The sequence below is a fragment of the Galendromus occidentalis genome, unplaced genomic scaffold (assembly GCF_000255335.2).
Source record: "Galendromus occidentalis unplaced genomic scaffold, Mocc_1.1 scf7180000077300, whole genome shotgun sequence".
NCBI lineage: Eukaryota > Metazoa > Arthropoda > Arachnida > Mesostigmata > Phytoseiidae > Galendromus > Galendromus occidentalis.
In genome coordinates, this window is record NW_003805288.1 from 23266 (window position 1) to 33191 (window position 9926).

Genomic DNA, 9926 nt, shown 5'->3' on the forward strand with positions numbered 1-9926 from the left:
AGGTGGAGTTCTCTTCCCTGAGAGTGTTTATCGGTCATATCGCTCACCACTTCGATTTTCTTCGGCCTCGTGAACTTCATTAGGTTGAGCTCATACGATATTCGACGTGGCTCCTGTGAGTCTATGTCAGACGGTCTTTCTTCGATTACACGGTGAGGCGGTGAAGATCATCACGCAGCCAATGAAACGGAGAACACGAGCGAGAAGGCCAAATCGAACAGCGAAAGCCTCCCGTAATGAGCTTTCCCCTCCGGCTCACGAGGATGCTCCGTCATTTAGAGCTCCTACGACACTTCCATGCTCGATCGCTACACGTCAGGCGGACATACTGCACCTCCGTTTGATCTCGAGCCGCTTCGAGCTTTAACCCTTGTTTATATGATCGTTCGACAGGCAGAGACGGAGATTGAGACCTGTGATGTCATACCGAACCAAGGCACACATCATCTCGTCCCGCAGAATGAACCGCGCCGCAGGAAACAATTCAATGACGGGAGACAGCGAAGTCGTAGGTCACTGTCCTGGACGTGCCACAACGTCGCGCGATCCGAGGTTATTGTCGAACGATCTCCAATAATAATAGAGCGCTTGTGTGATGCTCCCCCCAAGTGCAACGTATGGATTTCCCCGAGCTCACGGAATCCGTCTCGCTACGGAAACGATGGACGTGAAAGATGAGCCGTGGACGGATTTCAGGCTCGAGGCTCGTTTTGAAAGAAGTGGGGCAGTACCATTTCGCTTCCCTACAGAACCTACGGGATGACGTCAATGGCAACTTGCCAGCTCCCCGAGACAGATCGAGGAGAGCGTTACGCAAAGGATCTGTCGAGTACAGAGCCTCCTGGCGAAAAACAAGGCATACGTACGTGGAGTGGACTAATCGACGTTAGAAGATCTCCTAGCGCAGTTCTACGAGTTTGAGACCTGTTTTCTTATCGAACTCTCAATTAGCGCTTCGGTCGTGATCCAATACTATGCCAAGTTGCTGCCCGATCGGAAAAAATTGAATGATCCGTGTTCTCGACGCGTCATCAGTCTTTCTGAAGGGCAAACTCCCATTCGCGATCGATTCCCAGTCCCTTTGATGACAGGAAATCGGAAATCGATGTAGTGTTATCCTGCGGGGAGCTGAGTCTCCCGCGACAGGTCTTTGATGCTGCCCGGTATGAACATAACGCTCCCGAAGTACCAGAGCATATGGACCCTGGGAGGGATGGCCAGGTGCCCTGCTCCTGGCACGGGTTAGTCATTAGAGGGCTAAATTTGTATCCGGCTTCAACTTGCCTGTAGCCTGTGACCACACCAGAGCTTCGGATGCCCCTCGCTCGATTGGTTACGATTTTGCGCATTACTGCTCCGGGCCACGCATACCCTCAAGCACCGCATCGTCCTTAGCTTGAATATCTACCGGTATAGAATCTGACTTGAAACCCCTCCCCGATTCTTGACTCGCCGCCTCTCAGATCCTCCACGCGGAGACTCGAGCCCCAGCTCGCGGGGTTCCGAGAGGAATAATCACCGTAGTCCCATCTGACCAGTTACCCCAATTCCAGTGCCTGCTGAGCACGAAGCAGACTCTCAGGGTCGCGGATGCGGCGACTTGAATGCGTAGTATCTGCCTCACGATCGGAGAGGGACGACAGAGGGGAATTCGTTCCCGGGGGAAGTTTCGCGAAATCCCTCTATGTCTCGAATTATGCGATGTTCTTTCGTCAACATATCATCGTCTCCGATCCTCCCAGTGAATGATTCTCGCGAGGGAAATCCAGCACGCGTGATTTTCCCCGCTTGAATGCAAATAAGACCGAAGTGGAACTCATTGGACCTCGCCTTTTCTTTTCCATGTGGAGTGTAGACGACAGGGGTACTCAAGGTCTGACTTGACAACAGCCTCTCCTTCCGCGAGACGGGTCCCTGTCCTCCAGTTGGTTCCCGATTCTATCGAGGGGGTAGCTCGGTACTCTGGTCGCAAGAACATCAAAGCTGGCAGAGAGAAACCCTTGATGTCGATTCAATCGGAGTCACCGGTGGAGTCGGATCTCAAGGCCGAGCCTCCCGGGGATCGACGGGAATGGACTCTCTGATTGGGATGGCAACGCGATCGGACAACATTGCGATCATTTCATGACTTTCGGCGCGAAATACGATGCCTGGGAAGTTTGTCCCGCCTCTAACTATTAATCCGCACCACCTGGACGATCGCTGTTTTTTTCTTATACTGGAATTCCTTAGCATCGGAACTTCCTGAAAAGCTTCGCAGTCCAGGGCAGATGAGTCGACGAGCCCGTTCGAGCGACCGGGAGCTGAGGAGCCGCGAAGCGAACCGAGTCTCCGTCCCTACATAATCACGGGAACCCTGTGATCTCGGCGCGCCGTGAGACGCGAAAGTTCGAGGGTCTCCGAGCTTGGAACGCCCGACTCGATGAGCATAGCATCCGTATCCGCTCAACACCATTAAACCAAACGGTGGAGTCGATCCCTGGGGAAAAGCGGGGACCTCACCCCGCAATACTTGCCTGACCTTCCTCCGTCGAGACCGATATCGAGTCGGAGTTGGGAGGGAAGGGGGAAGAGGACAGTTCTTCATCGATATCACTGAGCAGCAGGTGGATCCGTTGACCACAGGCATTTTCAAACTTGAGGTGAAGCTTAAATCAGTTCTGGACGTCTACTCTAATCCCGGTCGAGGCGACCAAGCTCTGCGGTGAGTCCTAGTCGCCTCGAGGCGACGGAGACTTACCGTTCCCGTCTCATGCGATCGAGCCTTGTTCCTCCCCTGAGGTACAGCTGCCTGGATATCGTTCAACACGTGGAAGCGTTCTTCAAAAAAAAACGCAATAAGGAAGTTTGGACAGCGACACGATCGAAGGAGGAACGACAGCATGGCACGCGATGGTCTCGGCCGCGTCATTCGGTTGCTCGTGGACCCGAATTCGATTCAGAACAACTTCTCTCGCTTAGAGCAAGTTGTGCTCGGGGAGCGTTGCTCGCTATATTCTTCCACTAATCCTTCCCTGCGCAATCGACGTGAAATAACAGAAGGTCGATTCTCAGGGGGAGGTCACAGCAAACGCCGGTGCTCCCGGCACTCGATGCGGATTAGTGACCCCATGCGCGGAAAAGCGTGACTCCCTTCGCGCAGCAAGCTCCTTCGCTACGGAGGCCGGAGGAGCAGATGACACGCATGACGCTGGAAATGATGGCGAGAAGGCGCATTAAGTATTTTCCGCAGACTATCGACGACCATCACGGAAGAGGAACAAAACCTCTCCCGGAAGTGGCTCATCATTAGGGAGCCAGCCGTCTGTACAGGTACATCGCAGTCGAGATCACGTTCATCGCTACCTTATTCGAGCCCAGCCGTCGCGCGCTCGGCAATCAGATCTACGTCGCCGAATCTGGACTTCGTTCGGATATCCAGATGCTACTGTCTGAGGGGGAGGCCGACTAGCTACCCTTATCATCTTGCATCGTTCTCCGGCTATCGTGTAATCGCTGGAGGGATATTACTGGTGGAAACGGGTGGTTAGAAAGTGTAGATCAAGAACTGCGCGCTGACAAACTTTTTATTGCCCGAACTCATGCGGCGGGGACGTCAACAGAAGATCAGAACTTTTGGCTGAATGTCACCACCCCTTTGTCACGAAACAGCGATTCTCGGTTCGTTTACCCGGGTCCTCGACAGGCTGGAACTGAGAACTCCTGACTCCTGACCAGCAGATCTCTTTCGAACTGCTGCAGTCCACGGATCCGGGACTTCTGCTAATATCTACCAGCGGTTTCAGGGATATACATCTGTCTCGATGGAACGCCAAGTTTCACCGTAGATCAAAACAGGGCAAACAGATTCGCTCCTGACGGTACGCGTGACGTCTCATTCGCAATGGGAAGGCCAGAGTACGAGAAGTCGAGATCTGGGTAGTCAGTATCGGTGATTCAGTGATTCCATCGGCCACGTTCGGGAGATTGGCGGGCTATGTAATCTTCTAGTATCCTATTCATCTTCCGAACTTCTATGATAAAAACGTGTGACGGAATGGATTTCCTTTGGGGAGTTGTCCCGTGAGAATGGAGACGTAGCCAATGCCTGGAGTTCGGGGCTCGCCTCAAGTCCGAATCGAGGCTCCCGCGGAGCGAAAGAAGCCCCGCTGACCGACGTCGCCGAAACAGACACCCTCACGCCTGGTGGAGCTGAAACCGGCAAAGCTCGATAGCGATAGCGATGACATTCGATGATTCAACACCAGCCTAAATTCCGGGACCGAATTCTTCAGGCCAGAAATAATCTTGTATGATAGGCATTTTTTTCTCGGATCTCCAGTCGGTTGGTCCTGCAGAACGCGCATCCCCTCCAACAATTTCTCGCACGCTCAGAACGTCTCTCACGCCCAGTCTACATGTTCGCGAGCATACGGCACGGGGCGGACGAGTGATCCACGTGTGGTCTGCGTGCGTCGGCGTCGGCTCCTCTTGTCTGACATCCGCTCGGCCGCTCAGCGGGCAATGCCTATAGGTGCTTTGTGCTGAATGATGATTGTTGAGCACAAGGAAACGTGCTCAAGCCGTGCATATGCCGGGCACCGTGTGATACAGCATATGATTCTAGTCTCAGTTCTCTTGGAACTTCTTGCAAGCGCTCGATTCGTTCCGCGAAGACTTCCGCGGAAAAGATGCAGTGAGCCCCTCAAGTGTCGCGTCGTGACCTTGCGAATGTTCGTTCCTCGGCTAGATTCGCGACTTGACTGGATCTTCGGGTGCTGGAAAGCTGCGCTTCTTCTCTCATCTGCAGAAAAGGACTCCGATAGGCGATCCCAAACACTCTTCCGACAACAAGGAGATGGAGAGAGTCCCAGTAATTGATTTCTGATTGTTTCTCTGGATTTTTCTCCCCGCCCTAATCTCGCCGATTCCGCTCACCTTGCAATTTACCGCGGATGCTAAAGTTCCCATCGCTGGTCGGATCCTAACTACAATCATTGAAGTATGTTCGCATCACGACAGCTCTCGAGCAATGTTCCGCAGCTCCACGAAGATCCGACGGATTCGGGACGCTCGGTCTTTTATTTTCTGAACTCCATGAAATCCTTCTCTGAAGCAGCTGATCCTGAAAACTCACTGAATGGCGGGTCGGCGCGCCCCACTGATTGGATTAGGTGCAACGGAAAAAGGATGAGACCCGACTCGACCCTACAGGATGGGAGAGTGACGCGTCGGGTGGAGACGGGCTATAGAATATTCAATTACTTCCTGTACGAATAATTCATCTGGACCAAATACCCATCGGGCAAGTGAATCCAGGAAAACATTAGAGCTGAACTAAAATCCAGACCGATGAAGGCCGTCCTGGAGCGCTTCCCACTGCATGGTACGGCCTCGAACAGCCCGCTCATTGTTTGATACCTCTCTGATACGAAAAGGCAGGGAGCTGTCTGCGTTACACAAAACCCAATCTCGGAGCACTTCTGCGTGTCTTCGGACGGAGCCGTGATCGTATAGTGGTTAGTACCTTGCGTTGTGGCCGCAATAACCCAGGTTCGAATCCTGGTCACGGCAGAGCTTTTTGCTCCCTCTTCCAGGGCTGGCTAGTTCTCAGTCAGGGACTTCGTGAATTCAACATATGGCCGCCACCGAACGGGATTGTCGTGGGCGGAACAAACGCGTCTTCCGAATATGTAGTTTCTGGGCGGAAAATTGTGTTTCACACCGATTTGCCTCCGGCTCTCGGCTCAAGAAGCAGACGGCCGTCATATGGCTGAAAGACGGCCGGCAGCGTCTTTTCGTTGCCACGATGGCTCCGTTTCCGTTTTTTGCGATCGTCTGTCGGCACGTCTGCTCGGGTCCACACGGCTTTGGTTACCAAGGCAGCGAGCGTTCGTTGAGCTTCTGTTCCACTAAGTTGACGGCGAGGGAGTTTTCTGAGGTATTCGAAGATTCGAAGGATGATAGAGCAGGGTATTGTCCGGACATGACTCCTCTTCTCCTCCAAAATAAGAAAAATGCTGGCGTGTGGCGTCCCATTAGGACGGTTTATCTGGAACGAAATCCCGCGGATCCGAATCCGATTTCAAGGAGAGTTGTAGCACCTACTCCGATTCGACAATGTTCTGCTGCGGAGAGGATGGCTTTCATCTCCAGACTCCTGCCGAGGATCATCTTTAGGTTCCGCCGTCTTCGCGATCCGTAGCAGCTTCCGGAGTCGTCTCGCGAATTTCGCTGTTCACCTTTTTCGTTGTTCTCGCTCCTTCATGCTTCTGTTCGCGAAATTCAGGATGCATCCACGGTGATACATCGCGCTTCGTTCAGAGAGCTTCTGTTTTCTGTCCGAAGAGCCGCGTGTCTGCCGCCACCGGCGTCGTCGCCACATGAGTCATTGTTTCGAAGCAACTTCTTTGGCATGGCTCGTAGCCCTGGTGAAGGACATCCCAGAGACTGCCTCAGTGCGTGGTGCACGTGCTGTCAGACGACGTCATGTGACTCCGTCGTTTGTGTTTTACCGACGACTGGCATCATTGACCAACTCATGACGTCATCGGGGATTTTCAAATAATCGAACTTGACTCTACTGACAGACACCCAGGAAGGCATGCTGCTCTATATCTGATTTTGGGAACAGTTCCAAGTATCGACGCTGCCGCTGGAGTCCGGAGGCACTGGTGCCCGATACCTGGCGCGACTCGAAGTTTGACCCAACCTAGATTTACTCCCCGTGATCGCTGCTCTGTTCTAAGTTTGAACCCCGGAAACCAAATGGTCAGGACTCCGCACCCGAATACTCCGGCTATGAATAGTGTGGATCGCCGGCGATCGATCGCGAAGCTGCTCTCGGAGATTCCCCGGTCCAAGTCTATGCCAGAAGCCTCCTCATGAACAAGTAAGATGAGGAGGTGATCTGATTTTTTAAGGGGTATCTCGGGGATCCCGGAGCCTTTGACCGCGCCTATCCGCTACGAGGGAAAGCACTCGATTCCTCTCGAATAGCCGTCAGATTCTATAAACTGGGCGAGCTTCTGAGTTTTCGTGAGAATGTGAGAGTATTCCCGGTCCGCGGGCGAAGTCGCGACCCATCTCGGAGCAAAAGGAAGTCGATCCTGATATATTTCGAGCGAAAATGCTTCTGTAGTAGGCCCTACCCGCCCATTCAATAATTTCTCCATTCCAGCGAGACATGCGGAAGTGTTGGCTCGTCTCCAAAATCATTGGAGACGCTTGGACTCACTCCAAAAAGAATGTCGATCTTCCGAGGGCCCCTTCCCGAAACCGAAACAGGTCAACAACACCAGACGCGGAATCCGGCATCAGAATATGCGTACTCCGATGCCAGATTCCGCTCGGAACTCAAGATCATGACAAGACTCCTCGTAATGACCTAAATAGGGATTGGGTAGTTTCCTCCTTCAGCTCCTCTTAAGTGATCTGGGATCCCGATGGGAAGGCCATTTCAGAAAGATCAGCTGATCAACTAGATTCAGTTCAAGCTGAACAGCTTCGGTATCCCACACCACGTGAATATCAAGTTTGCATCGCATGTAATCATCTTAATTAGGAGTCACGCGGTTCTGGGAAACCAGCGCACCAGGAATCAGAACTCATTATTATCAATCCTTCTACGCAAAATGAATACTAATCAAATGTCTCTTTCCCCAAGCGGATTCGCCGAGCATTTCACGAGTGCGGAGTCAATGAGCGCGGACCGACGGGTGGTCGAGTGGTTAGCGCGTTTGTCACTTCTCGTGCAAACGTGCGTTTCACTTCGTGAAATGCCGCAACGACGCCGCTCGCCCGGGAGGCGGTGCGGGTTCGATCCCTGCTGCCGGAAAAATATGCAGGTACTCGGCCTTGATCCTCCTGGGTACATTTGCTCTATGGATCCGTCCTCGGAAGCAATGTGAATAACAGTACCCGGGACGTTAAACCTTGGCTGTGTGGATCAGCCTGAAAAAGTGTGGAGTCAATGAGCGCACGTTGACCGCTCGATCGAGCGTGTCCCCCGAATCCTGCTAGGCCACGGTGGGATACGTGACAGGCTCAGCCGACATCAGTTCCCGCAAACACCGGAATATCCTAGATAAATTGGCATGGCGCCCAACGCTCCTGTCTCGACCGCGGATGAACGAATCGAGACGTAGGACGTATGAGGATTTTCGACATGAGAGCCTGAAGGCGTCCCTGAACGAATCCAGGATCTAGAGTTTTCGAATTTCCCGCCGTCAAGATTCAGGTAATTATTGGGACAAACACAGTTCATGCCTTGTCTTCGAGTGCACAACAAACTGCGAGTCGAACAGTACGACATGCGGCGGGGAAGTCTCGATGGATAATATCTATGGGGTGAAGTTCGAAGAAGAAGATTAAGCCGAATACTCCGACACAGCACTCGATCGATTCTGTGTCACGCACAGCGTGTTAGCTCGATGCGAAGCACATGTCTATATGTCGCCCTTGCTCCGGCTGGGTACAGATTCCACCAATGCGTTTCTGAGATGTTACGGGATGTCTGCGCCTCACACTCGAAACTGTCTCTATCTGAAGCCACGGTCGCAGGATAATGAAGCGTATGCGGAGGAACACTCACGGAAAAGATGTACCTGCTTGATGAAGGGAGCGGCTCGGCTAGGACGTCAAGAAGTGTTTCTGCAACCGAATGACCTTCCAGTGATGACTGCGACGAGGGTGGAGTCTGTTCAAAGCCGTCTTTAGAATCAAACGCAGAAAAGTTTTCTTCAGTATCGAAGCCGCGATACAACGGCGCGAAGCAGTTGACCCACTTACGTGAACTCCGTACTAGCTGACCAGGAAGTGCAATCATAGGCTCAAGTTGATCTTCACCCGCCTCCTCATGTCCCTCAATGGGTCCTTCCGCTATTCAGGGACCCTCGCATCGAACTCAAGCATTCCCCCCGGGTGAGCCGCCCTAGGTGTGATCCATCACTTCGCAAGTTTTCCGAGGTCTCACTCGCGCATTGAGGGCGATCGGCGCATCAGAAGTCTCGCTCTTCTGCGTTCCCTCGAGCCGGGGGTATCGTAGAGCGAAAGTGCATTTGAAAGATCGAAGGCAGTCAATCGTATGTTTTACGAAATTTACGGTCCTGGCCGCGGGAAGTTCCCCTCAATTTCAGTGAGCGAGGCCTTCGCCTTCCCCTTGCGGAAGTCCAGGTTCCGTCGAAATACTGATGGTTTCATTCGCCAGAGCTCTTTCGATGCACATCTCGCTGCCTCACGATGGACGGCTTCTCTGGAATGACTGAAGCAATTGTTGCGATGAATACTCGTTGTCCGAACGCTCATTATTGTATTCGGCAGTCTTGTAGTCGGTAATATCATGGTAACTGCTGAAAACGACGCGTCGGCGGTTTTATGGCGAATCACCCGAGGGTGGTATGGATAATTATAGCTGAGGAAACGGGTCAAGGAAATGGCGGTTTTGCATGGATTGTGCGGTACATACGAGAAGGGGAAGGATCAGAGGAACGATCATAGAATCGAAAGCTGGCGACCGTATCATACAAGCATGGCCCCCAATTAGCAGGTACCATGACGATCCGCGGCTCCGCCAGATGAAGAGAGAAACGAATGACATATTCTGTATTTCGATCAATGTATACGAGGGCTAGCTTCTCCCATCCTTGGGATGTCTTTGGCGGAAAGAGGCTGTATCTGGAACATTGTTCCCGTCCGCCGAAGTCTTCTGCTCGTGTCGACTAATAACGGTCCAGTCCGTCTTCTTAGATGAGGGCAGCGAGTTGTGCAGCGAGAGTCAGCTCGAATATCGATTGAGGTCGATTCTGAGCTGACGTCCTTCGGAGGCTACAGAGAGAGGCTTTGGAGCTTTTTCAAAGGTACCGGTTTTTTAGGTGGGGAGGCTCTCGACCGGGTTTCCCAGCATGCAGCTAGGGAGCATATTCTCCGCCCCGTTATTGGAGGGGACA

General features: G+C 52.7%; 1 non-coding gene across 1 annotated transcript; it reads left to right on the forward strand.

The window, feature by feature from the left end:
• Positions 1–5481: 5481 nt before the first annotated feature.
• Positions 5482–5553, forward strand: TRNAH-GUG (transfer RNA histidin (anticodon GUG)). Its single transcript has one exon. It is a non-coding gene; the product is annotated as a tRNA-His (tRNA).
• Positions 5554–9926: the final 4373 nt, after the last annotated feature.